This window comes from Scyliorhinus canicula, unplaced genomic scaffold, assembly GCF_902713615.1.
Source record: "Scyliorhinus canicula unplaced genomic scaffold, sScyCan1.1, whole genome shotgun sequence".
NCBI lineage: Eukaryota > Metazoa > Chordata > Chondrichthyes > Carcharhiniformes > Scyliorhinidae > Scyliorhinus > Scyliorhinus canicula.
In genome coordinates, this window is record NW_024055909.1 from 231,663 (window position 1) to 257,154 (window position 25,492).

The 25,492-nt window shown below is 46.6% G+C and overlaps 2 non-coding genes across 2 annotated transcripts; one reads left to right on the plus strand and one right to left on the minus strand.

The window, feature by feature from the left end:
* Positions 1-3,588: 3,588 nt before the first annotated feature.
* trnan-guu lies at positions 3,589-3,662 on the plus strand. Its single transcript has one exon. It is a non-coding gene; the product is annotated as a tRNA-Asn (tRNA).
* Positions 3,663-14,063: 10,401 nt separating this feature from the next.
* Positions 14,064-14,153, minus strand: trnap-ugg. The gene is given in 2 exon segments: positions 14,064-14,099; positions 14,118-14,153. It is a non-coding gene; the product is annotated as a tRNA-Pro (tRNA).
* Between the last annotated feature and the right edge of the window lie 11,339 nt (positions 14,154-25,492).

Genomic DNA, 25,492 nt, shown 5'->3' on the forward strand with positions numbered 1-25,492 from the left:
TCGAACATTTAGCATTTCGTGTGAGAAAAGTTTGCACAATTATTGGGCACAAAATAATTCTGTTTCCTGAATGTTGCCGGAATCTCGTGTGTTCCAGGACTATGAAATTTCGTCTCACATGAGCCACTACACTGAATTGAACATTAAGGCCCAAGCACTCAATTTTCTGCAGGCAATGAGAGGTGAAGAATTTTCATATCTTGGCACACCTCGGAGTTTCAGCGATTTACAAATGAACATATTTAATCACCATCTCAAACATGTCTAAATGAATGACAAATGCAACTTACTGCGGATGCTTCAAACGGAAACAAAAACAGAAAATACTGGATAATCTCAGCAGGTCTGACAGCCTCTGGGGAGCGAAATGGCAGCTGTCGTTTCCAGTCAAGTGGACTCTTTGTCAAAGCTGGAGAACTGGAACTGGAGATTCAGACGATTGTGGGTAGGGGGTGAGGGTGGTGGAGTGCTGTATTGGGCCTCGATAGAGGGCTAGCAAAAGGTGGGAAATGACGAAAATGTCTCGGACAGAAAGAAAAAGGGAATGTAAATGTGGCTAATCAAGGCTATGAAAGGTGCTGATGGCGCATCAAGCGGTCAGAATGTGTTAATGGCAGAACAAAGGTAAGCAGTGCGTCAGAGAACAATTACAAACAGGGAACAGATTGCTGAAGTAGAATGGTATGGGCTGGGGGGAGGGGGGCAACGCTGAGGGTAAAACATTTCAATGGAAGGGATGTGAAGTTGATGGAAAAAACATTTGGTGGAGGGGGAAGTGAGAGTTCACAGTCTCAAGTTGTTGAACTGATAAAATGAAAGGGACAAAGAGCTGTCTGAGTCCACCAGAATTAGTCAATAGAAATGTGAATGTCCACACATAGACAAGCTTCTCGGGAACGTATTGGTTCCATGCAGTTTGAGCTCAGCTTCTCAAAGCAAACACAAGGTGAATGAATCCCGCTGTCTCCGCCGCAAAGAAATGAAGAAAACATGCGGTTTGACCAACGGGAAAACCTCATCGAAGGGCTCGTCTGGGATTTGAACCCGGGACCTCTCGCGAATTCCGACAGCGAGACACCCAAAGCGTGACACCCCTAGACCAACGAGCCCCGCGAAAAGAGCCAAAGCATACTGTCATTGCCATCGAAAATCAATCTAACATCTGCGGAGAACGCCAAAAGTACTGCAACATCTCAGGGAGTCAGGTGGCACTTGTCGACAGGATAACAAAGTTCGTCTTTCACCGTCACCTTTCATAAAAACCGGGACAGGTTAGAAATCAGAAGGGGGTTCAGTGCAGTTAGATGGCGAGTATACAGACCGGACGATGTACCACATGCTATGGTATCAGCAAAAGCCGGCACAGCCGCCGAGATTGGTCATCATTAACATATTTACGATGAAGAAAGAGGAGATCTCAGGACGATATCTGGCGGCTGCCAACAAGTCTTGAAGTTAAAACTCACCACTGTTCTTAGAATTCCCCCTATACCAAAAAAAGGTCGATATTCTAAATGGTGAACAGGGATTCTCACTCCCTGACTCCAATGCAGGCTTCTGTGGGTGCTATTCAGGTCAAACTATCTTTTCAAGTTATCCCCCGGTATAACCCATACCTTCACCGAAGAATTTTACCTACTTACCCCTTAATAGCATTGATGTCCTGGGTCCTGCGTTATTAAGGAAGTGAAGTAAGCTAATAACCACTTTTTCAGGTTAAGTTATTTTTATTATTATATTTTTTCTTTTTAAAAGCTGCAAACACTTTCTTTACAGAAAGGAAAAAAGATCTTGCTTCTGGCTGCTGCTGGTTGGTTGTACAGACCTTCAGTCCCACCTTGACAATCGATCTTCTTAAAGTCTGGTCTTCTTGAGTTGTATTCGCTGGTGAACTCGGTTGCTGTGTCCGGTCCTTCCCATGCACCGAGCTGTGAGAGCTGGCTCTGGCTCTGTTTAAATTATAGTCTTCCTTAGAGGTATAACTGGTTAAACTCGGCTGCTTGCCTTGTCTTTCCCATGACCGAGCTCTCTCTCTCTCTCTCTCTGAGTTCTCCTCCCCTTCTCTCCTGTTGCTGGTTTCCTCTGTTGCTCTGTCCTCTGGGTTTATATTCTCTTTCTGAGAGTTATTAAGTTTTAACGACTTTATTGTAAATGAGCTTGTTTCACTTTGATAGTTTAAAAGTATCTTTGATGTAAACATTTTACTACTACTAATTATTCATTTTGGGCATATCGGCTCCTCTCAGATCTGATTAAAAAATGCTTTGGTTTCAATAGTTAACTTTTATTTATGTGATTTCGAATCGTTTAATTTTCCAATTGTCCCCAGCTCATAACTTTGCCTTTGATTTTGACTTAAATGATGTTTCTCGTAGACAGGTCGTCTCCAATTTCTTTTAATTGACTTGATGTTCATAGAATTTTACACTTTAGAATTGACACCAAATTCGACTGAACATCATCGATCCTATCCAGCTGTTTACTAAGAGAGTTTATTTCAATTAATGTGTGAAACTTTGCTTTTAGCTGTATGCTAAAATTTAACTTGGTTGTGACTTGAAAGACTTGTCTGTTTTAAACATTCGTCACTTAATGTAATTGAAACTCTCATCCATGCTTTTTCAGATGCTTCCTGAGATAGTTACATTCCATGAAGGTGTAAGCCATTGTTTTAGCTTACCACATGAAACCTGTGTGTTTGCTAAGCCTGTTTGTGAGCAAGAATCTGCATTTTACAACTCTGCTCTTTGCAGCTGCTATTAACCTTTTGTGGGATCTTTCCCTGTACCCTCTCAAACCAGATATTGCCAGACTTCCATGTTTCAAATGACACATTTTTCTGTATTTTCAAGAACAGTCTAAACAGAATATAAACGCGCTCAGGGTGGAGGACGGGGCGGTCTATTACTGTGCAATGAGCACAGTGTCACAAAGCAGCTACAACCACGTACGAAAGCCTCAGAGAGTATTTTCAATTCCAGTAAATTTGCATTCCTCCCCTTGTACCGGAGGATGGTTTGATCTGGATTCAGAAAAATACTCAGGTCTATTTCTCCACAATTGCATCTGTCCTTGTATAGGTCAATAGAGGAGCCGTTTCGGATTCGTGAGATTAATCTGTATGTCGCGATGCACAGTAAATTTAAGCTTGGAATATCTACTTCCGAGCAGCAGTAATGAAAGTTCTCAGATGTGGGGATAATAAAATCTTTCAGGGCCGTTAACTTAAGTCGACCTTCTGCCAAGGAGTCTGAGCCACTAGTAGTCTTCAGCGGAACATCGACTTTCTGATCGAAAATACATCAAATCTATGTTGACACTTCCTGCATTCTGGTATGGAGGTTTCCGGATAAGGGACGTGTTTTAACGAAAGTGTGGTGCTGTCCAAGTGAGTTCTGTAAAATCCACGGGCCTGTGATGATTCCACGTCTCACAAATGTCCATGCCCGCGGGACCATGTGTACGGTCCTTCCAGATACTTTCCGCACTGCCTCAGGGGACCAATATTGCCAGCATTCTCATTCGGTCCTTGGCAATCAGAGGATTGGCCGTCACTGTTGAAATTCACAGACTTGTAATGCTGCTGTCGTCTCCGTGGCTCAATCGGTTAGCGCGTTCGGCTGTTAATCGAAAGGTTGGTGGTTCGATCCCACCCAGAGATGAATTGTTGTTCCACTCCTGGATGATATGTTTTTAGGGGCTGTTTAGGACAGGGCTAAATCGCTAGCTTTGAAAGCAGACCAAGCAGGCCAGCAGCCCGGTTCGATTCCCGTAACAGCCTCCCCGAACAGGCGCAGGAATGTGACGACCAGGGGATTTTCAGAGTCACTTCATTTGAAGCCGACTCGTGACAATAAGCGATTTTCCTGTTCTGATAACACGTACCGTGCACCGGCTGCGGCATGGAGTTGCCTCTATCGCTGTAATATCCTTCATGGCGCCGAGCTGGGGAATAGCTCAACGATGCTGTGTCTCCCTCGATAACAAACACCGACTCAGGAGATTGTGACACCTCCTCACGGTCCTGCTGACAGACGAATGTTGAGCAGGAGTTGGCTATTAATCCCCTTGAGCCTTCTCCAACATTCAATAAGTTCGTGACAGATGTGAACATGACCTTAGATTCACATTTCACCTACCCCGGATAACCTTTGATTACCTTTTCAGTTGAGAATCCAACCACATCTGTCTTAAAATCTTCTTTGGGCCTATCTCAGCGGTCTCTGGAGAAGAATCCCTCAGAAAAAAAGCCCAAAGATCTACGTAACCGGGCCGGGTCGAGCAGTATCTCTGGCCATGATGTGGAGAGGCCGGCGTTGGACTGGAGTGAGCACAGTAAGAAGTCTTACAACACCAGGTTAGATGATTCTGTTTTGTGATTCACCTGAGGAAGGAGCTGCACTCCGAAAGCTCGTGTTTGAAACAAACCTGTTGGACTTTAAACTGGTGTTGTAAGACGTCTTGCTGTATCTCTGGCAGCAGCGCACCCCTTCCCGATGAACTTTATGCATTCTATGCTCGGTTTGAGCAGGTAACCAATAATCCGCTGTCGAGTGCCCCAGCAGCCCTTAATTCACCCATACCCACCATCACAGTTTCCGAAGTCAGATCGGCCTTCCTGAAAGTGAACCCACGGAAGGCGACGGGCCCGGGCGGGATCCCTGGTCGTGCACTCAGAGCCTGCACATACCAGTTGGCAGAGGTATTCACAGACATCTTTAACCTATCCCTATTCCACTCCGAGGTCCCCACGTGCTTCAAGAAGACCACCATCATACCGGTACCAAAGAAGAACGAGGCAACATGCCTCAATGACTACCCTCCGGCGGCCCTGACGTCAATTGTAATGAAGTGCTTCGAGAGGCTGTTCATGAAGCGCATCACCTCCATACTCCTGGAACGCCTTGACCCACTTCAATTCGCATACCGTCGCAACCGGTCCACATCAGACGCCATTTCCCTGGCCCGACACTCATCCCTGGAGCATCTCGAAAACAAGGACTCCTATATCGGACTCCTATGTATTGACTACAGCTCCGCCTTCAACACCATAATCCCAGCCAAGCTCATATCAAAGCTCCAAAACCTAGGACTTGGCTCTCCACTCTGCAACTGGATCCTTGACTTTCTGACCAACAGACCACAATCAGTAAGAATGAACACCAACACCTCCTCCACAATAATCCTCAACACCGGTGCCCCGCAAGGCTGGGTACTTAGACCCCTACTCTACTCCCTGTACACATACGACTGCATGGCAAAACTTGGTTCCAACTCCATCTACATGTTTGCTGACGATACGACCAGAGTGGGCCGGATCTTGAATAACGACGAGTACGAATACAGGAGGAAGATAGAGAACCTAGTGGAGTGGTGTAACGACAACAATCTCTCCCTCAATGCCAGCAAAACTAAAGAGCTGGTCATCGACTTCAGGAAGCAAAGTACTGTACACACCCCTGTCAGCATCAACGTGGACAAGGTGGAGATGGTTAGCAGTTTCAAATTCCTAGGGGTGCACATCACCAAAAATCTGTCCTGGTCCACTCACGTCGACTCTATCACCAAGAAAGCACAACAGCGCCTATACTTCCTCAGGAAACTAAGGAAATTCGCCATGTCCACATTAACCCTTACCAACTTTTACAGATGCACTATAGAGAGCATCCTATCAGGCTGCATCACAGACTGGTATGGCAACTGCTCGGCCCAGGACCACAGGGAACTTCAGAGAGTCGTGAATAGCGCCCAGTCCATCACACGAGCCTGCCTCCCATCCATTGATTCCATCTACACCTCCCGCTGCTGGGGGAAAGCGGGCAGCACAATCAAGGATCCCTCCCACCTGGCTTACTCACTTTTCCAACTTCTTCCAACGGGCAGGAGATACAGAAGTCTGAGAACACGCACGAACAGACTCAAAAACAGCTTCTTCCCCACTGTCACCAGACTCCGAAATGACTCTCTTATTGACTGACCTCATTAACACTACACCCTGTATGCTTCAACCGATGCCAATGCACATGTAGTTACATTGTATATATTGTGTTGCCCTATTATGTAGTCCCATGTATTTTCTTGTATTTTCTTGAAATTTGTTTAATTCCCTTTTCTTCCATGTACTGAATGATCTGTTGAGCTGTTTGCAGAAAAATACTTTTCACTGTACCTCGGTAATAAACAAATCCATCTTGCTCCATTTTCACATAATAATAAATGGCGATGGTCTTTCTGACTGCCCCCTCGCGGCCACCTGGAGAGATGAATACCAAACCCCCCCCCAACCACCACCCCCCCCCCCCCCCCCCCCACACACACACACATACCCCTACCCCTCTTGGTGTCGGTTTGTTTCTGGGACCCACTGCCTTTCTGCTAGAATGTGATTGACGGCACAGACACATATAGGGATCTCTATATTTGTGTGCTGGTATTTCTCTATATATGTGTCATATTGCAATCACTTCTACATTTGCTGCCACGCAGATTCTCGCCAATCAGACGGAATATGAACCGTGCGGGCTGCCCGATGCTGACTGTGTATCAGGATCGTCAGTATCGATTGTACTGCTGTGTGACGTCAGTATCCTCTTCCCCTGTACCCTCTTTCCCTGTACCCTCTCAAACCAGATATTGCCAGACTTCCATGTTTCAAATGACACATTTTTCTGTATTTTCAAGAACAGTCTAAACAGAATGATTACCTCAATACAAACGCGCTCAGTGTGGAGGTCTATTACTGTGCAATGAGCACAGTGTCACAAAGCAGCTACAACCACGTACGAAAGCCTCAGAGAGTATTTTCAATTCCAGTAAATTTGCGTTCCTGCCCTTGTACCGGAGGATGGTTTGATCTCGATTCAGAAAAATACTCAGGTCTATTTCTCCACAATTGCATTGCCGTCTCTGTCCTTGTATAGGTCAATAGAGGAGCCGTTTCGGATTCGTGAGATTAATCAGCATGTCGCGATGCACAGTAAATTTAAGCTTGGAATATCCACTTCCGAGCAGCAGTAATGAAAGTTCTCAGATGTGGGGATAATAAAATCTTTCAGGACCGTTAACTTAGGTCGACCTTATGCCAATGAGTCTGAGCCCCCAGTAGTCTTCAGCGGAACATCGACTTTCTGATCGAAAATACATCAAATCTATGTTGACACTTCCTGCTTTCTGTTATGGAGGTTCCCAGATAAGGGACGTGTTTCAAAGAACGTGTGGTGCTGTCCAAGTGAGTTCTGTAAAATCCACGGGCCTGTGATGATTCCACATCTCACAAATGTCCACGCCCGCGGGACCATGTGTACGCTCCTTCCAGATATTTTCCGCACTGCCTCAGGGGACCAATATTACCAGCATTCTCATTCGGTCCCTGGCAATCAGAGGATTGGCCGTCACTGTTGAAATGCACAGAGTTGTAATCTTGTTGTCGTCTCCGTGGTGCAATCGGTTAGCGCGTTCGGCTGTTAACCGTTGGTGGTTCGATCCCACCCAGAGACGAATTGTTGTTCCACTCCTGGATGATAAGTGTTCAGGACAGGGCTAAATCGCCGGCTTTGAAAGCAGACCAAGCAAGCCAGCAGCACGGTTCGATTCCCGTAACAGCCTCCCTGGACAGACGCCGGAATGTGACAACTAGGGGATTTTCACAGTAACTTCATTTCTGATAACATGTACCGTGCACCGGCTGCGGCATGGAGTTGCCTCGATCGCTGTAATATCCATCATGGCGCCGAGCTGGGGAATAGCTCAACGATGCTGTGTCTCCCTCGATAACTCAGGAGATTGTGACGCCTCCTCACGGACCTGCTGACAGACGAATGTTGAGCAGGAGCAGGAGTTCGTTATTCATCCCCTTGAGCCTTTTTCAACATTCAATAAGTTCGTGACAGATGCGAACATGACCTCAGATTCACATTTCACCTACCCCGGATAACCTTTGATTACCTTTTCAGTTGAGAATCCAACCACATCTGTCTTAAAATCTTCAATGGGTTTCAGCGGTCTCTGGAGAAGAATCCCTCAGAAAAAAAGCCCTATGACTATACGACCAGAGTGGGCCGGATCTTGAATAACGACGAGTCCGAATACAGGAGGGAGATATAGTTATCTGTCAGAGCAGCAATCCAGATTCAGGTCCCACTGCATTGCTGATCCAACCAATGACAGGAATCGAGCAGCGGCAGCAATGTTTAGAATATCCCAATGGTGTTGGAGCGAGGGCATCAAACGGAAGCTGTGACCGGGGCACCGCAGACTCAAAGCTGAAAAAATGTGCGGCGGTTATCAGCTGCAGTCACAGGTGATGGAGCGGAAAAAGCCACAGTTGAGCACCCAGCAGCCCGTGACCATCCTGCACCTGCTCAACTCACTGAGAACAATATCGTGTCGGAGGGGTGGGGGCAGATTGAACTGACGCTACCTGCGCCTATTTGAAATAACTTTTTCTATTGCCCTTTTCACCCTGCATATAAATCCCGCGGGGTTTTCCATTCTCAAGTTCTGACAATACCATTTGAAATGTTCTATTGATTCTTCTTCTCTCATCAATTGTTGCGCTAGACTCCAAATGATAACAACTCACAGTGCAATCAACAGTGTTTGCTTGCGTAAGGTGCGGTGGCCAAGAGGAAAGGCGTTGGTCTTGTAAACCAAAAATCGCGTGTTCGAATCCCGCCCGTGCCTCGGTGCTGATCCATTTTAAGTTCTCTGTGACGTTTCATTGTCTCGCAAACACTTGCTGCATGAAATATCATTCACCTATCATCTTCATAGGACATTTCACCTTCAGCTAATGAAAATAATTCCAGACAATTTGGTCTCTGAAAAAAGCGATGTTCAGAGCAGTTCCCCTTTTGTACCTTCTTCGTCAGAACCAAAATAAAGAAAACTAGTCTGTTGAGCCCTGCTATTATTCTGAGTTCTAACCTCCGCATGTCCACCAAAGTCTTGGCATTCTTTCGACTTCGTCCTAAGGTGTGAACCGAGAACTCCAGGGATGATTTGCACAGATTAAGCATAGTTTTTTGATTAGAAACACCTATAGTGACAAAGATAGTGTATAAACAGCTGAAATTTAGATTTCTGTCTAGGTTTCCCGCCCTGATGTGCATTGCAGTCAACACTGAATCCACTCAACAGCCGAATTCTGACACGGAGTAAACCGAATCCGGCAGCAGAGGGCGCCAAATTCAAGCGCGGGCGTCAGAAACTCACCTGATGGTGTAGGCCAAGCCGATAGGATGGGAGGCGAGTGATGTCACAATAGACCATCTCCCTGCACTGCAGTCAGTTCCCTCTCTCCTACACAATCCCTGACTTAGTCCAGTCCAGTTCACTGGGAGAGATTCAGTCAGACATGGTTGTGATAATACTGGCGGCGCTTTGGCACAGTAAGTAGTTATAGTGCTAATTAAACCAGATTAGCATATTAATACACATAGGCTAGAGTATAATTCACGATCGGGAATGTCTATGAAGTGCCTGCATCAGAGGTCCCAGAAAATGCCGCAGATACAAGCAAATTTGTATCAACTCTGTTTAAACTCAGGGCGGCACGGTGGCGCAATGGTTGGCACTGCTGCCTCATTGCACTGAGGACACGGGTTCGATCCCGGTCCCAGATCACTGTCCGTGTGGTGTTTGAACATTCTCACTCCCACAACCTAGATGTACAGGCTCAGTGGAGTGGCCACGCTAAAAAGCACCTCTTAATTGAACAAACTCTAACTTTATAAAGGAACAACAATCTGTTCATTTCAGTCCTTCACTTTCGCAGGCCGGCAATGTTCAATCCAGTAGCCCAGTCAGCAGTGACAATAACAGTCTCAGAAAGGGCTTCGGTGAAGTTAAATTGCCAATATAAAGGCCCCAACATGTACAAAATGCAATGATATCAGGAGAAACCGGCACAGCCACCGAGATGGATTATCACCAACAACTCAGCAATGAAGAAAGATGTGGGTTCAGGACGATATCTGGCGTTTGCTGACAAATCTAAACAGAACGGTTATCTCAGTATAAGCGCATTCGATGTGGAGGATGGGGAGGTTTATTACTGCGCACTGAGAAACAGCGTTCGAGAAAACCTAAAGCCCCGTACACAACCCTGAGTGAGTGTTTACAGCATCACTGAGGTTCCTTTCCGAGAAGGAATTGATCCCAGGCTCAGGCAAGCAATCTTGTCTATTTACCGGACATGTCTCTGTCCTTGTGTAGATCAAGAGATGAATAGTTTGGGAAATATTGAGAGCTATGGTTGAAAATATCAGCAATGATTGAATGGCAGAGCGGACTCGATGGGCCAAGTGACCTAATTCTGCTCCTATGCCTAATAGTCTTATGGTCTTATTATGGTCTATCATACCGCAAATTGTATTGTAACTTTAAAACCAGAATATCTACCTACCGGCAGAGGGTGGCACTCAACTGAGGAGATGGACGAAAATCATGGCCTGCTCTTGCAGAAAGTCCAAGGACAAAGACTCCTCGTCACCTGTTCTTTTAACGAAAAGCAGAATGGATCAATACGTGCTGCGGTACAAAATGTACAAGGTACTTAATGGGCGGCACTGCGGCTCAGTGGGTTGCACTGCTGCCTCATGCTCATAGGACCCTCGTTCGATTCCCGGCTTGGTTCTCTATCTGTGCGGAGTCTGCACGTCCTCCCCGTGTCTACGTGGGTTTCCTCCGGGTGCTCCGGTTTCCTCCCTCAAGTCCCGAAAAGACGTGCTGTTAGGTGAATTGGACATTCTGAATTCTCCCTCTGTGTACCTGAACAGGGGTCGGAGTGTGGTGACTCGGGAATTTTCACAGTAACATCATTGCAGTGTTAATGTAAGCCTACTTATGACACTAGTGAAGATTATTATTACGACAATGTACGCTTAATGTATAATAACCGCCGAGCAACATGAGAATTACTATCAGTTGGGACATGGGAAGCACATGGTGCCAGGTTTAGACTTTAATAGAAATCAATTTTTCGATCGAAAATACCTGAAATTTCTGTTGACACGACATGTCTTCTGTTCGATTCCCACGCAGATCAGGGACAGACTTCGCCCATTTATGTTATGAAGAGAAGTTGCATAGTTTTGGGTGTACAGGATTATGAGGGGCATGGCAGGGTGGATAGGGAGCAGTTGTTCCCCTTAGTTGAAGGGTCAGTTAAGGGGGACACAAGTTCAAGGTGAGGGGCAGGAGGTTATGGTGAATTTGAGGAAAATCTTATTTAGCCAGAGGATGGTGACTGTCTGGAGTAAAGTACGTGGGAGGGTGGTAGAGGCAGTGTGCTTCACATCCATTAAATAGTACCTGGCTGAACACATGGCACGTCTTCACATTCAAGGCTATGGAACACGTGCTGACAAATGAGTTCCTGTAGTTAGTCCTGTATTTTTCACATGTTGGTGCAGACTCGATTGACCGGAAGGCCTCATCTGAATTGCTTGGTTCTGTGCATCTGTGATTCTGAGTGCTATAACATTCCTGGCACTATAATAATTCCGCGAGTGACAAACTTCCAGGATTTCTACGTACATATTTATGTCCAGGTATTGGCTGCCCAATTTTACTGGCCTTGTCTTTCACTGGCGTGTCGCTGGCAATCAGAGGAATGCATTTCTCTGCTGCAATAAAGCAAGATGTGATAATGTTGTGATAACAAGTACCGTGGGCCGGCTGCGGTATTGGGATCGCCGCACCATTAAAGGATACGGCCTGCTGGACCTCTCGCAAATTCTGACAGCGAGACACCCAAAGCGAGAATCATACCCCTAGACCAACGAGCCCTGCGAAAAGAGCCAAACCATACTGTCGTTGCCATCGAAAATCGATCTAACATCTGCGGAGAACGCCAAAATTACTGCACCATCTCAGGTAGTCAGGCGGCATTTGTCGACAGGACAGCAAAGTTCGTCTTTCACCATCACCTTTCATTAAAACCGGGACAGGTTAGAAATGTGGTACGTCTTAACCAAGTGAATTACCGGAGGGAGGAAACAGAACAACAGGAAAGGGCTCTAATAGGGGGCAAGTCAGGAGAGATTAAATGAGAAGAGGCCTTGGGACCCTGGCCACAGAGTTAGGTTAGCATCTAATCAGAGAATAATGACACCACAGTATGAGGCCATTCCGGCCGCCGTGCCTGTGCCAGCTCTCTGTTAGCGCAATGGAAGAAACAAAGAAACAAAAGATATGTCTGGAGGAGCTATCGATGGCAGATTGATCAAGAACTACCGCCCGGACACAAAGAACAAGTGGAAACAAGATTGAAACCCAAATGTGCGATGTAAGGACACACAAAATGGGTGCAGCATTTACAGTGTGAAACTACTGAACACACACTGAGTGTGAAAGCTGTATTGAGCCCAGTGGAAAGATGCGCTGCTGTTCCTCGAGTGTCTGTTGAGCTTCTTTGGAACATTTCACGACGCCGAGGTCCGGGAGGTCAGAGTTAAGATCCAGCTCTCCAGTCAGTTCAATTTTCCACTTTGGCTCTGTGGATCAGATGGGTCACGTCCCTGTGGTTAACACAGATCTGGAGCATCAATTTTATCCAAACGCACTCCAGCTCAGACTCTGTCTCTCTCTCGAGCATCACCTGTGGGGAGAGAAACGACGTAAACATTCCGAGTCCTGAGAAATCTATTTCAGAGTGGGCCAATGTAAATCAACCCCGCCGTCAGCGTCGCAAACAATTCATAATCTCTGACCTGGAGGAAAGGGCTTGTCGGGGATTTAAACCCACGACCACTCCCATGGGCATTGATTGAAAATCCCTAAACGAGAACCAGACCTCGAGACCAAAGAGCACAAATTTGAGACCGACATTCAGCAAAATATAACTTATGCTAATTTCGATATAATTTCTACATCTCACGGCTTTATATGTTGAAACATCTGTTAATTTAAGAACCAGCTGTCGTCTGTAACAAGGTGACCTGGCCTCTCAAACAGACCATCAGAATCTGCAGCAACACAGTGAGGTTGTACATACCGCACGTCCATTGATTGCCAGCGGTTTCTGTAGTGTAGTGGTTATCACATTCGCTTCAGAATGTCACAAAATAATTCTGTTCCTGAATGTTGTCGGAATCTCGTGTGTTCCAGGACTATGAGATTTCGTCTCACATGAGCCACTAAACTGAATTGAACATTGAGGCCCAAGCACTGAATTTTCGGCAGGCAATGAGAGGTGAAGAATTTTCATATCTTGGCACAGCTCGGATATTAGCAACTGGTTCATCCACAACAGAATTTCACCGATTTACAAATGAACATATTTAATCAGCATCTCAAACATGTCTAAATGTGTGACAAATGCAACTTACTGCGGATGCTTCAAACGGAAACAAAAACAGAAAATACTGGACAGTCTCAGCAGGTCTGACAGCCTCTGGGGAGCGAAATGGCAGCTGTCGTTTCCAGTCAAGTGGACTCAATGTCAAAGCTGGAGAACTGGAACTGGAGATTCAGACGATTGTGGGTGGGGGGTGGGGGTGGTGGAGTGCTGTATTGGGCCTCGATAGAGGGCTAGCAATAGGTGGGAAATGACGAAAATGTCTCGGCCAGAAAGAAAAAGGCAATGTAAATGTGGCTAATCAAGGCTATGAAAGGAGCTGATGGTGCATCGAGCGGTCAGAATGTGTTAATGGCAGAACAAAGGTAAGCAGTGTGTCAGAGAACAATTACAAACAGGGATCTGATTGCTGAAGTAGGATGGTATGGGCTGGGGGGAGGGGGGCAATGCTGTGGGTAAAACATATCAATGGAAGGGATGATAAGTTGATGGAAAAAACATGTGGTGAAGGGGGAAGTGAGAGTTCACAGTCTGAAGTTGTTGAACTGATAAAATGAAAGGGACAAAGAGCTGTCTGAGTCCACCAGAATTAGTCAATAGAAATGTGAATGCCCACACAGAGACAAGCTTCTCGGGAACGTATTGGTTCCATGCAGCTTGAGCTCAGCTTCTCAAAGAAAACCCAATGTGAATAAATCCCGCCGTCGACGCCGCAATGAAATGAAGAAAACACGCAGTTTGACCAACGGAAAACCTCATCGAAGGGCTCGTCCGGGATTTGAACCCGGGACCTCTCGCAAATTCCGACAGCGACACACCCAAAGCGAGAACCATACCCCTAGACCAACGAGCCCCGCGAAAAGAGCTAAAGCATACTGTCATTGCCATCGAAAATCAATCTAACATCTGCGGAGAACGCCAAAAGTACTGCAACATCTCAGGTCGTCAGACGGCATTTGTCGACAGGACAACAAAGTTCGTCTTTCACCGTCACCTTTCATTAAAACCGGGACAGGTTAGAAATGTGGTCCGTCTTAACCAAGTGAATTACCGGAGGGAGGAAACAGAACAACAGGAAAGGGCTCTAATGGGGGGCAAGTCAGGAGAGATTAAATGAGAAGAGGCCTTGGGACCCTGGCCACAGAGTTAGGTTAGCATCGAATCAGAGAATAATGACACCACAGTATGAGGCCATTCCGGCCTTCGTGTCTGTGCCAGCTCTCTGTTAGCGCAATGGAAGAAACAAAGAAACAAAAGATATGTCTTGAGGAGCTATCGATGGCATGTTGATCAACAACTACCGCCCGGACACAAAGAACAAGTGGAAACAAGATTGTAACCCAAATCTGCGATGGAAGGACACACAAAATGGGTGCAGCATTTACAGTGTGAAACTACTGAACACACACTGAGTGTGAAAGCTGTATTGAGCCCAGTGGAAAGATGCGCTGCTGTTCCTCGAGTGGCCGTTGAGCTTCTTTGGAATATTTCACGACGCCGAGGTCCGGGAGGTCAGCGTTAAGATCCAGCTCCCCAGTCAGTTCAATTCTCCACTTTGGCTCTGTGGATTAGCTGTATCACGTCCCTGTGGTTAACACAGATCTGGAGCATCAATTTTATCCAAATGCACTCCAGCTCAGACACTGTCTCTCTCTCTCTCTCTCTCTCTCTCGAGCATCATCTGTTGGGAGAGAAAAGACGTAAACATTCCGAGTCCTGAGAAATCTTTTTCAGAGTGGGCCAATGTAAATCTACCCCGCCGTCAGCATCGCAAACAATTCGTAATCTCTGACCTGGAGTAAAGAGCCTGTCCTGGATTTAAACCCACGACCAATCCCACAGGCATTGCTTGAAAATCCTTAAACGAGAACCAGACCTCGAGAACAAAGAGCACAAATTTATGACCGAGGTGAAGCAAAATGTAACTTATGTTAAGTTCGATACAATTTTTACATCTCATGGTTTCATGTGTTGAAACATCTGTTTTTTAAAGGAACAGCTGCCCCCTTGTAATAAGTGACGTGTCCTCTCAGCCTCACCATCAGAATCTGCAGCAACACAGTGAGGTTGTACATTGTACTGTTCCGTTGATTGCCGGTGGTTTCTGTAGTGTAGTGGTTATCACATTCGACTCACACCAGGAAAGTCCCCGGTGCGAAACCAGGTAGAAACATCTCGCAGTTCTAGTTTATTGCTGAATATTACCTCAATCCCGCAACTGGTTTTCATCGAGGAGGAATATCAAAATTAATGCACCGCTATGGGCCAGTGGCGCAATGGATAACGCGTCTGAATACGAATGAGGAGATTACGGGTTCAACTCCTGGCTGGTTCGGAGTTCAGAATTTTGGCGTCCGCTTTAACTCAGTAGGTAGGACAGCTGCTTCTTGATGCTGAGCAAAGTGAGCAGGGCATCATCAATTCTCGTATCAGCTGTGGTTATTTAATGAAAGCCCTGCCGTCTCAATTTAACTTCCACTTCAAGCTAAACATAACTTATCTTCAGGTCAGTAAAGTTCGATATCTGATGGTTTTATCAGTTGAGACATGGTTTTAAAGAAACGGCTGTCTTCTTGCAATAAATGACATGGCCTGTCAGCCTCACCATTAGAAACTGCAGCAACAGAGGGATGTTGCACATTGCACACTGCCCGTCGTTGCCAGCGCTTTCTGTTGTGTGGTGGTTATCACACGCGAAAGGGCCCCGGTTCGAAACCGGGCAGAAGCATCCAACATTTATTGTTTCGTGCCAGGAAACTTTGAATAAAGCAGGTCTGTTCCTAAATATTACCAGATTCTCCCATGTTAGAGACGAACCTAAATGCGTTCAGCCCAAGGGATGAGAATTGTTGTAATTCCGTCGCCCGGAGGGTTGTTGACTCATGAACATGGGACATGGACGCGTTTTGGTCTCTCGGGGACTTACGATATCGCCACAGATGCAAACGTGCAGTTAAGACTGAGCATATTCCATAATCACATTAAAATTTGGGGGGGGGGGGGGGACTCGGGACGTGTGGTGAATGTCACTTAGTAATTCACACTGCATTTACCAATACTATTGTAAGCGCAGTAGCGTTATCCGGCCACTAGGGGGAGTAGCTCTGGCAATGCTCAGGAGTTTGTGCTGAGCTCCACCCTAGGCTCCGCCCACGACTCCTCCCCCTAGACTGCTGCATAAATAACCGTGTCCAGAGCCAGCCTGAGTTCATCGAGAGTTCAACGGGTATGAGGCTGCCTCTGAAGTAAGTAGATTAAAACCACTGTTCATATCTGAAAGCACGTGTCTCGTGAATGGATGGTTCCATCAATTTAATCTACTTAAGAACAGTCAGGATCGATCATGGAATCAGCTATGAAGCCTGACGCCTAGAACTCGACCCATAGGATGCAGAGGCTAAAGAAATCTTCTCGCACTGGCTGCGGTGCTTTAAGGCCTACCTGGCAGAAGCGAGCTCAGCAGAAACAACAGAGGATCAGATGTTAACTCTACTGCATGCGAGGGGGAGCCACAGAATCTCTACGCATCTAAACTCGGCCGGTTCATATACTGCAGCGATAGCGATACTCGATAAGATGTATGTAAGGCACATTAACAAAGTTTACGCACGCCATGTGTTGACGACTCGCCGCCAGTGGCCTGCAGAATCACTCGCCGAATTTCTAAGAGAGCTCAAAAATTGATCAAATGACTGTAACACTACCTCGCAGGTAGGAGGTTCACCCTCATCACCGACCATCGATCGGTTGCCTTTATGTTTGATAACTCGCAAAGGGGCAAAATAAAAAATGATAAAATTCTTCGGTGGAGGATTGAAATCTCCACCTATAATTACGATATTAAGTATTGACCCGGGAAGCTCAACGAGCCTCCGGATGCTCTATCCCGTGGGACATGCGCCAGCACGCAGATTGACCAACTGAAAGTCATCCACAACGACCTCTGCCACCTGGGGGTCACCCGGCTCGCCCACTACATCAGAGCCCGAAACCTGCCTTTCTCCAACGAGCAGGTAAAAGCAGTCACCAGGGACTGCCCGATCTCTGCGGAGTGCAAACTGCACTTCAATAGACCATACAGGGCCCACCTGGTCAAGGCTTCTAGGCCCTTTGAACGCCTCGCGATTGATTTCAAAGGGAAACTCCCCTCAACTAACAAGAATGTTTACTTTCTAAACGTTGTAGATGAGTTCTCCCGTTTCCCATTTGCTATTCCGTGTCCCGACATGACCTCCCACACAGTCATTAGGGCCCGACATAGTATCTTCACACTGTTTGGTGTCCACTTCTACGTACACAGCGACCGGGGTTCGTCCTTCATGAGCGACGAGCTGCATCAGTACCTGCTTGACAAGGGCATTGCCTCGAGCAGGACTACCAGCTACAACCCCAGGGGGAACGGGCAGATGGTGAGGGAGAACACGATGGTCTGGAAGACCGTCCTACTGACCCTCCGGTCTCGAAAGCTCCAAGTCTCTCAGTGGCAGGATGTCCTCCCAGACGCGCTCCACGCTATCAGGTCCCTCCTATGCACAGTGACCAATCAGACCCCTCATGAGAGGCTCTTCATTTTCTCCAGGGGCACTACCACGGGGGTCTCACTTCCAGCATGGCTGACGACACCGGGCCCGGTACTCCTGAGGAAACACGTCAGGCACACAGAACCGACCCCCTTGTTGAGAAGCTGCGCCTGCTCCACTCCAACCCGCAGTACGCCTTTGTCGAGTTCCCTGACGGTCGCCAGGACACAGTATCCCTCCGGGATCTGGCACCCACCGGATCCAGCGCCCACTCTACCCCCACAGAAGGACCCCTCATCCTACACCCCATGCTGCCACCCCCACGTGCTCCCGAGCCCACGCGCTCGCTCCACCAGTTCCATGCACCCGCGCCGGCCAGCCCCCAGCGCCCCCGGTCCCCGGTCGAACCAGAAGAGTATGAAGCTCCGACACAATCCTCCCTGGAGTCCGCCACTGTACCCCAGCACACAACACCCATCCAGCCACCGCAAGAGGCTGCAACCCCGGCGCTCCGCAGATCACAGCAGACAGTTCGACCACCGCACAGACTTACTTTGTAGACCATCACCTCCGCCGGACTTGATTTTGCAGGGGGTGAATGTGGTGAATGTCACTTAGTAATTCACACTGTATTTACCAATACTATTGTTAGCGCAGTAGCGTTATCCGACCACTAGGGGAAGTAGCTCTGGGAATGCTCAGGAGTTTGTACAGGGCTCCACCCTAGGCTCCGCCAACGACTCCTCCCCCTAGACTGCTGTATAAATAACCGTGTCCAGAGCCAGCCTGAGTTCATCGAGAGTTCAACAGGTAACAGGCTGGCTCTGAAGTAAGTAGATTAAAACCACTGTTACATCTGAAAGCACGTGTCTCGTGAATTGATGGTTCCATCAGGACGCCATGTGGCCTTATCTCCCTATTTGTAACGATCATACAGCTTTGACAAAGAGTCTGGTGCAGGATGCCCCAAAAGAGTCTCAGACAGCTGGATTTTATAACTTTCCTTTCCTTCTCTGCCGCCGGTCTGTCCCTTGATGAAGACTTTAGGGTACGAAGCTTGATGTGGTTTGATGAAGAATTTGCCGTAATGATATCAGCGATCTCCTCCCCGTCATTAAGGTTCATGTGGCTGCATTTCTAGCAGAGTTTGGCAGTCTCGGCTTTGCCCTCCCTCGGAGGGTGGGCCATTGGAGAGTTGGCAGAACAGACCGTAGCGGGGGAGAGGCTTTCCGGCCAGATGGACGGAGTTTCCAGTCCATCAAAGTGATTTCTCAGGAGTCTTGGTTAAATGCACTCGATTGAGATTCAAGAAGGAAACTCATGAGTGTTCTCACATTGCATATGAGGGTATGATTGAGTCACTGTTAATGGGAAGTCCCTCGCGCTTTTATGTTTCACTGATTCGGAATCACAGAATAAGAATCACAGAATACTACAGTGCAGAGGAGGCTGTTAGGCCCATCCAGTCTGCACTGACGCATGAAAGGCCCTGACCTGCCTCGCTAATCCCAATTGATTGCACTTCGCCCACAGGCTTGAATGTTAAGACGTGTCAGTACTCATCCAGGCAGGAAGTGAGGCATCCTACTTCTACCACTCTCCCAGGCAGTGCATTGCAGACAGCCACTACTCCGCGTAAAAAAGATTGTCCTCAAACCGCCCCCCCTCCCCCCGCCCAAAACCGCTTACCATGACTTTGAACATGTGCCCCTCGTAACTGACCACTCAACTAAGGGAAACAGCTGCTCCCTAACCACCCGTCCGTACCCCTCATAATCTGGTGCACCTCAATTGTTCGCCCCTCAGTCTTCTTTGCCCTTCTGCCCAAAGAGATCTCAGGCCAAACACACCAAGGCTCCTTTGTTCTACAGAACTTCCCAGAGTCAGACATTTAATAGTATACATCCTTGTTAAATTGCTCCTTCCAAAGAGTATCCCCTCACACTTTTCAGGGTTGAATTCCATTTGCCACTCATCCACCTATTTGATCATCCAGTCGATATCTTCCTGTACCCCAAAACACTCAACCTCACACATTCCAGATATCAATGGGGTATACGTGTGTTTTAAGAACATAAGAACTAGGAGCAGGAGTAGGCCATCTAGCCCCTCGAGCCAGCTCCGCCATTCAAAGAGATCATGGCTTATCTTTTGTGGACTCAGCTCCACTTTCCGGCCCGAACACCGTAACCCTTAATCCCTTTATTCTTCAAAAAACTATCTATCTTTATCTTATAAACATTTAATGAAGGAGCCTCAACTGCTTCACCGGGCAAGGAATTCCATAGATTCACAACCCTCCAAACTCAGTCCTAAATCTACTTCCCCTTATTTTGAGGCTATGCCCCCTAGTTCTGCTTTCACCCATCAGTGGAAACAACCTGCCCGCATTTGTCCTATCTATTCCCTTCAAGATGTTAAATGTTTCTGTAAGATCTCACCTCTTCCTTCTAAATTCCAACGAGTATAGTCCCAGTCTGCTCAACCTCTCCTCGTAATCCAACCCCTTCAGCTCTGGGATTAACCTAGTGAATCTCCTCTGCAGACCCTCCAGCGCCAGTACGTTCTTTCTCAGGTAAGGAGACCAAAACTGAACACAATACTCCAGGTGTGGCCTCGCTAACAGTTTATACAATTGCAGCATAACCTCCCTAGTCTTCAACTCCATCCCTCTAGCAATGAAAGACAAAATTTCATTTGCCATCTTAATCACCTGTTGCACCTGTAAACGAACGTTTTGCGACTCATGCACCTGCACACCCAAGTCTCTATGCACAGCAGCATGTTTAAATATTTTATCATTTAAATAATAATCCCTTTTGCTGTTATTCCGACCAAAATGGATAACCTCACATTTGTCAACATCGTATTCCATCTGCCAGACCCTAGCCCATTCTCTTCCCCTATCCAAATCCCTCTGAAGACTTCCAGTATCCTCTGCACTTTTTGCTTTACCACTCATCTTACTGTCGTCTGCAAACCTGGACACATTGCCCTTGGTCCCCAACTCCAAATCATCAATGTAAATTGTGAACAATTGTCGGCCCAACACGGATCCCTGAGGGACACCACTAGCTACTGATTGCCAACCAGAGAAACACCCATTAAACCCCACTCTTTGCTTTCTATTAATTTACCAATCCTCTATCCATGCTACTATGTTACCCTCAATGCCATGCATCTTTATCTTATGCAGCAACCTTTTGTGTGGCACCTTGTCAAAGGCTTTCTGGAAATCCAGATATACTACATCCATTGGCTCCCCGTTATCTACCTCACTGGCAATATCCTCAAAACATTCCACCAAATTAGTTTCGCACGACCTGCCCTTTAGGAACCCATGCTGCGTGTCCCCAAACAGGGGCTGTTTAGCTCAGGGCTAAATCGCTGCCTTTGAAAGCAAACCAAGCAGGAGTCAGCACGGTTCAATTCCCGTAACAGCCTCCCTGAACAGGCGCCGGAATGTGGCGCCTAGGGGCATTTCATAGTAACTTCATTGAAGCCTACTCGTGACAATAAGCGATTTTCATTTTTCATTTCAATGGGACAATTTCCCTCCAGATGCCTCGCCATTTCTTCCTTGATGATTGATACCAGAATCTTCCCTACTACCGAAGTTAACCTCACTGGCCTATAATTTCCCGCTCTCTGCCTACCTCCTTTTTTAAACAGTGGTGTCACGTCTGCTAATTTCCAATCCACCGGGACCACCCCAGAGTCTAGTGAATTTTGGTAAATTAGCACCAGTGCATTTGCAAATTCTCTAGCCATCTCTTTTAGCACTCTGGCATGCATTCCATCAGGGCCAGGAGACTTGTCTACCTTTAGCCCCATTAGGTTGCCCATCACTACCTCCTTAGTGATAACAATCTTCTCAAGGTCCTCACCTGTCATAGCCTCATTTATATCAGTCACTGGCATGTTATTTGTGTCTTCCACTGTGAAGACCGACCCAAAAACCCTGTTCAGTTCCTCAGCCATTTCCTCATCTCCCATTATTAAATCTCCCTTCTCATCCTCTAAAGGACTAATATTTACCTTAGCCACTCTTTTTTGTTTTATCTATTTGTAGAAACTTTTACTACCTGTTTTTATATTCTGAGCAGGTTTACACACATAATCTATCTTACTCTTCTTTCTATCTTTTTTCTGTTGCCCCTAAAGATTCCCAGTTCTCTCGTCTTCCACAAATCTTTGCCACTTTGTATGTTTTTTGTATGAATTTTGTCAAATTCTTTCGTATACCAGCACTTTTGATGATTTGGGGAGGCATTTGTATTCAACAATCGCTGTTGTAGTTTGTGGAAGGTTGAACTTGTGAAACCTATCGGGCATTGGGTCTCTTATCTTCGACAATGGTGACAATGGAGGGTTTAAACTAATGTGGCAGGGGGATGGGATCCAATGTAGGAAGTCGGAGGGAAGTAAAACGGGGCCAGAATCAGAAAGCAGTCAGGGGGAAAGTGTAAGGCAGAGAAGCCAGAGTCAAAAATCAAAAAGGGTCACAGTACAGCGTAGAGTGACTGAGGAGAGTTTGAAAAGGGAAGAGGCCAATGCAGGATTGAGGGTGTTGTACATAAATGCATGCAGTACACGGAACAAGGTAAATGAGCTTGTTGCGCACATTGAAATTGGCCGGTACGATGTTGTGGGCATCACAGAGACGTGGCTGCAAGGGGATCAGGGCTGGGATCTAAATATCCAAGGATATATGTCCTATCGAAAGGTCAAGCAGATGGTCAAAGGGGGCGGGGTTGCATTGTTAGTAAGGAATGAAGTTAAATCGACAGCAAGGAGCGATATAGGATCAGAAGGCATCTACTCTCTGTGGGTAGAGTTGAGGAATCGCAAAGGTAAAAAGAATTTGATGGGAGTTATGTACAGGCCCCCAAGCAGTAGTCAGGATGTTGGACAGGAAATAAATCAGAAGACAGAAAAGGCATGTAAAAAGGCAATATTACAATAATCATGATGGACTTCAATATGCAAGTGGACTGGTAAAATCAGGTTGGCAATGGTCCCAAGAAATGGAATTTGTGGAATGTCTACGATTGTTTTTTGGAGCAGTTTGTGACAGAGCCAACCCGGGAACAGGCAATTCTGGATTTGTTGATGTGTAATGAGGCAGACTTGATAAGGGAACTTAAGGTGAAGGAACACTTTGGGAGCAGTGACCACAATATGATGGAATTTACCCTGCAGTTTGACAGGGAGAAGCTGGAATCAGATGTAACAGTATTACAATTAAATAAGGGTAACTACAAATACATGAGGGTGGAGCTGGCCAGAGTTGATTGGATAAGGAGCCTAACAGGGAAGACAGTGGAACAGCAATGGCAGGAGTTTTTTTTTGGAGGGGGGGGGGTCCGGGTAATTAGGGAGGCACAACAGAAATTCATCCCAAGGAGGAGGAAACATGCGAAGGGGAGAACAAGGCATCCATGGCTGACGAGGGATGTCAGGGACAGTTAATAAAGCTAAGGAAAAAGCATACAAAGTGGCGAGGATTAGTGGGAAACCAGAGGATTGGGACACCTTTAAAAGCGAGCAGAGGACAACTAAAAAAGCAATAATGGGGGAGAAGATGAAGTACGAGTGCAAGCTAACTCGTAATATAAAGGAAGATACGAAGAGATTTTTTCAATATATAAAAGGTAAGAGAGTGGCACAAATAGACATTGGAGCACAAGAAAATGTGGCTGGAGAAGTAATAATAGGAAGCAAAGAAATGGCAGACGGACTGAATAGTTACTTTGCATGAGTATTCACGATGGTCGACACCAGTGGAATGTCAGAGCTCCAGGAGAACCAGGGGGCAGAGGTGAGTGCAGTGACCATTACTAAGGAGAAGGTGCTGGGGAAACTGAAAGGTCTGAAAGTGGATTAGTCACCCGGACCGGATGGACTACACCCCCTGGTACCTAAAAGAGATAGCTGAGGAAACTCTTGGAGGATTTAGTGATGATCCTTCACGAATCGCTGTCGGCAGGCACGGTCCCAGAGGACTGGAAGGTGGCTAATTTTACACCACTGTTTAAGAAGGGAGGGAGGCAGAAGACGGGAAATTATAGGCCGGTTAGCCTGAATTCGTCATTGGTAATATTTTATCGTCTGTTATTAAAGATGAGTTCGCAAAGCACTTCGAAGTGCATGGTAAAACAGGACTGAGTCAGCACAGCTTTGTCAAAGGGAGGCCGTGTCTGACAAATCTGTTAGAGTTCTTTGAAGTGGCAACAAGCAAGTTAGACAAAGGACAATCAGTGGACTTAATTTTTTTAATTTCCAGAAGGTGCCGCATCGGAGACTGTTAAATAAGGTAAAAGCCCATGGTGTTTAGGGTAAGTTCCTGACATGGGTAAAGGATTGGCTGACTGGCAGAAGGCAAAGAGTGGGGATAAAGAGGTCTTTTTCAGAATGGCAGCTGGTGACTAATGGTGTGCCTCAGGGGTCTGCTGGGACCACAACATTTACAATATACATTAACGATCTGGAAGAAGGAACTGGATGCACTGTTGCTTATTTGGCAGATGATACAAATATCTGTAGAGAGACAGGTAGTATTGAGGAAGTAACGGGGCTGCAGAAGGACTTGGACAAGCTAGGAGAGGAGGCATTGAAGTGGCATATGAACTACAATGTGGAAAAGTGTGAGGTTACGCACTTTGAAAGGAGGAATCTGGGCATGGACTATTTTCTAAATGGGGAAATGCTTCGGAAAGCAGAATCACAAAGAGACTTGGGAGCCCTTGTTCACGATTCTCTTAAGGTTAATCTGCAGGTTCAGTCGGCAGTTAGGAAGGTAAATGCAATGGTAGCATTCATGTCAAGAGGGCTAGAATACAAGAGCAGCGATGTGCTTCTGAGGCTGTATAAGGCTCTGGTCAGACCCATTTGGAGTATTGTGAGCAGTTTTGGGCCCCATATCTAAGGAAGGATCTGCTGGCCTTGGAGAGTGTCCAAAGGAGGTTCACAAGAATGATCCCTGGAATTAAGAACATGTCGTATGAGGAACGTTTGAGGATTCTGGGTCTGTACTGGTTGGAGTTTAGGTCTAGAAGGGATCTTATTGAAACGTACAAGATACTGCGAGGCCTGGATAGAGTGGACGTGGAGAGGATGTTTCCACTTATAGGAAAAACTAGAACCAGAGGACACCATCTCAGATTAAAGGGACGATCCTTTAAAACAGAAAGGAGGAGGAATTTCTTCAGCCAGAGGGTGGTGAATCTGTGGAACTCTTTGCCGCAGAAGGCTGTGGAGTCCAATTCACTCAGTGTCTTTTAGACAGAGATAGATAAGTTCCTGATTAATAAGGGGATCGGGGTTATGGGGAGAATGCAGGACAATGGGGATGAGAAAAATATCAGCTATGATTGAATGGCGGAGCAGACTCGATGAGCCAAGTAGCCGAATTCTGCTCCTATGCCTTATGGTCTTATGGTCTTCTGGTATGCCAGTTGTTTGGTGGCACGGTGGCACAATGGGTAGCACTGTTGCCTCACAGCGCAAGGGATCCGGGTTCGATGGCGCCCTTCTGAACTACAGGGTTTCTGTGATATTCTTCTATGAGTTATTCCAGAGTTACTTCTTCAACGTATATTGGGAATGAAATATTTGACTGAGCAGCTGTCGATTTATATAAGAGTTTTATTTTGGTAGCATTTAAGAACAA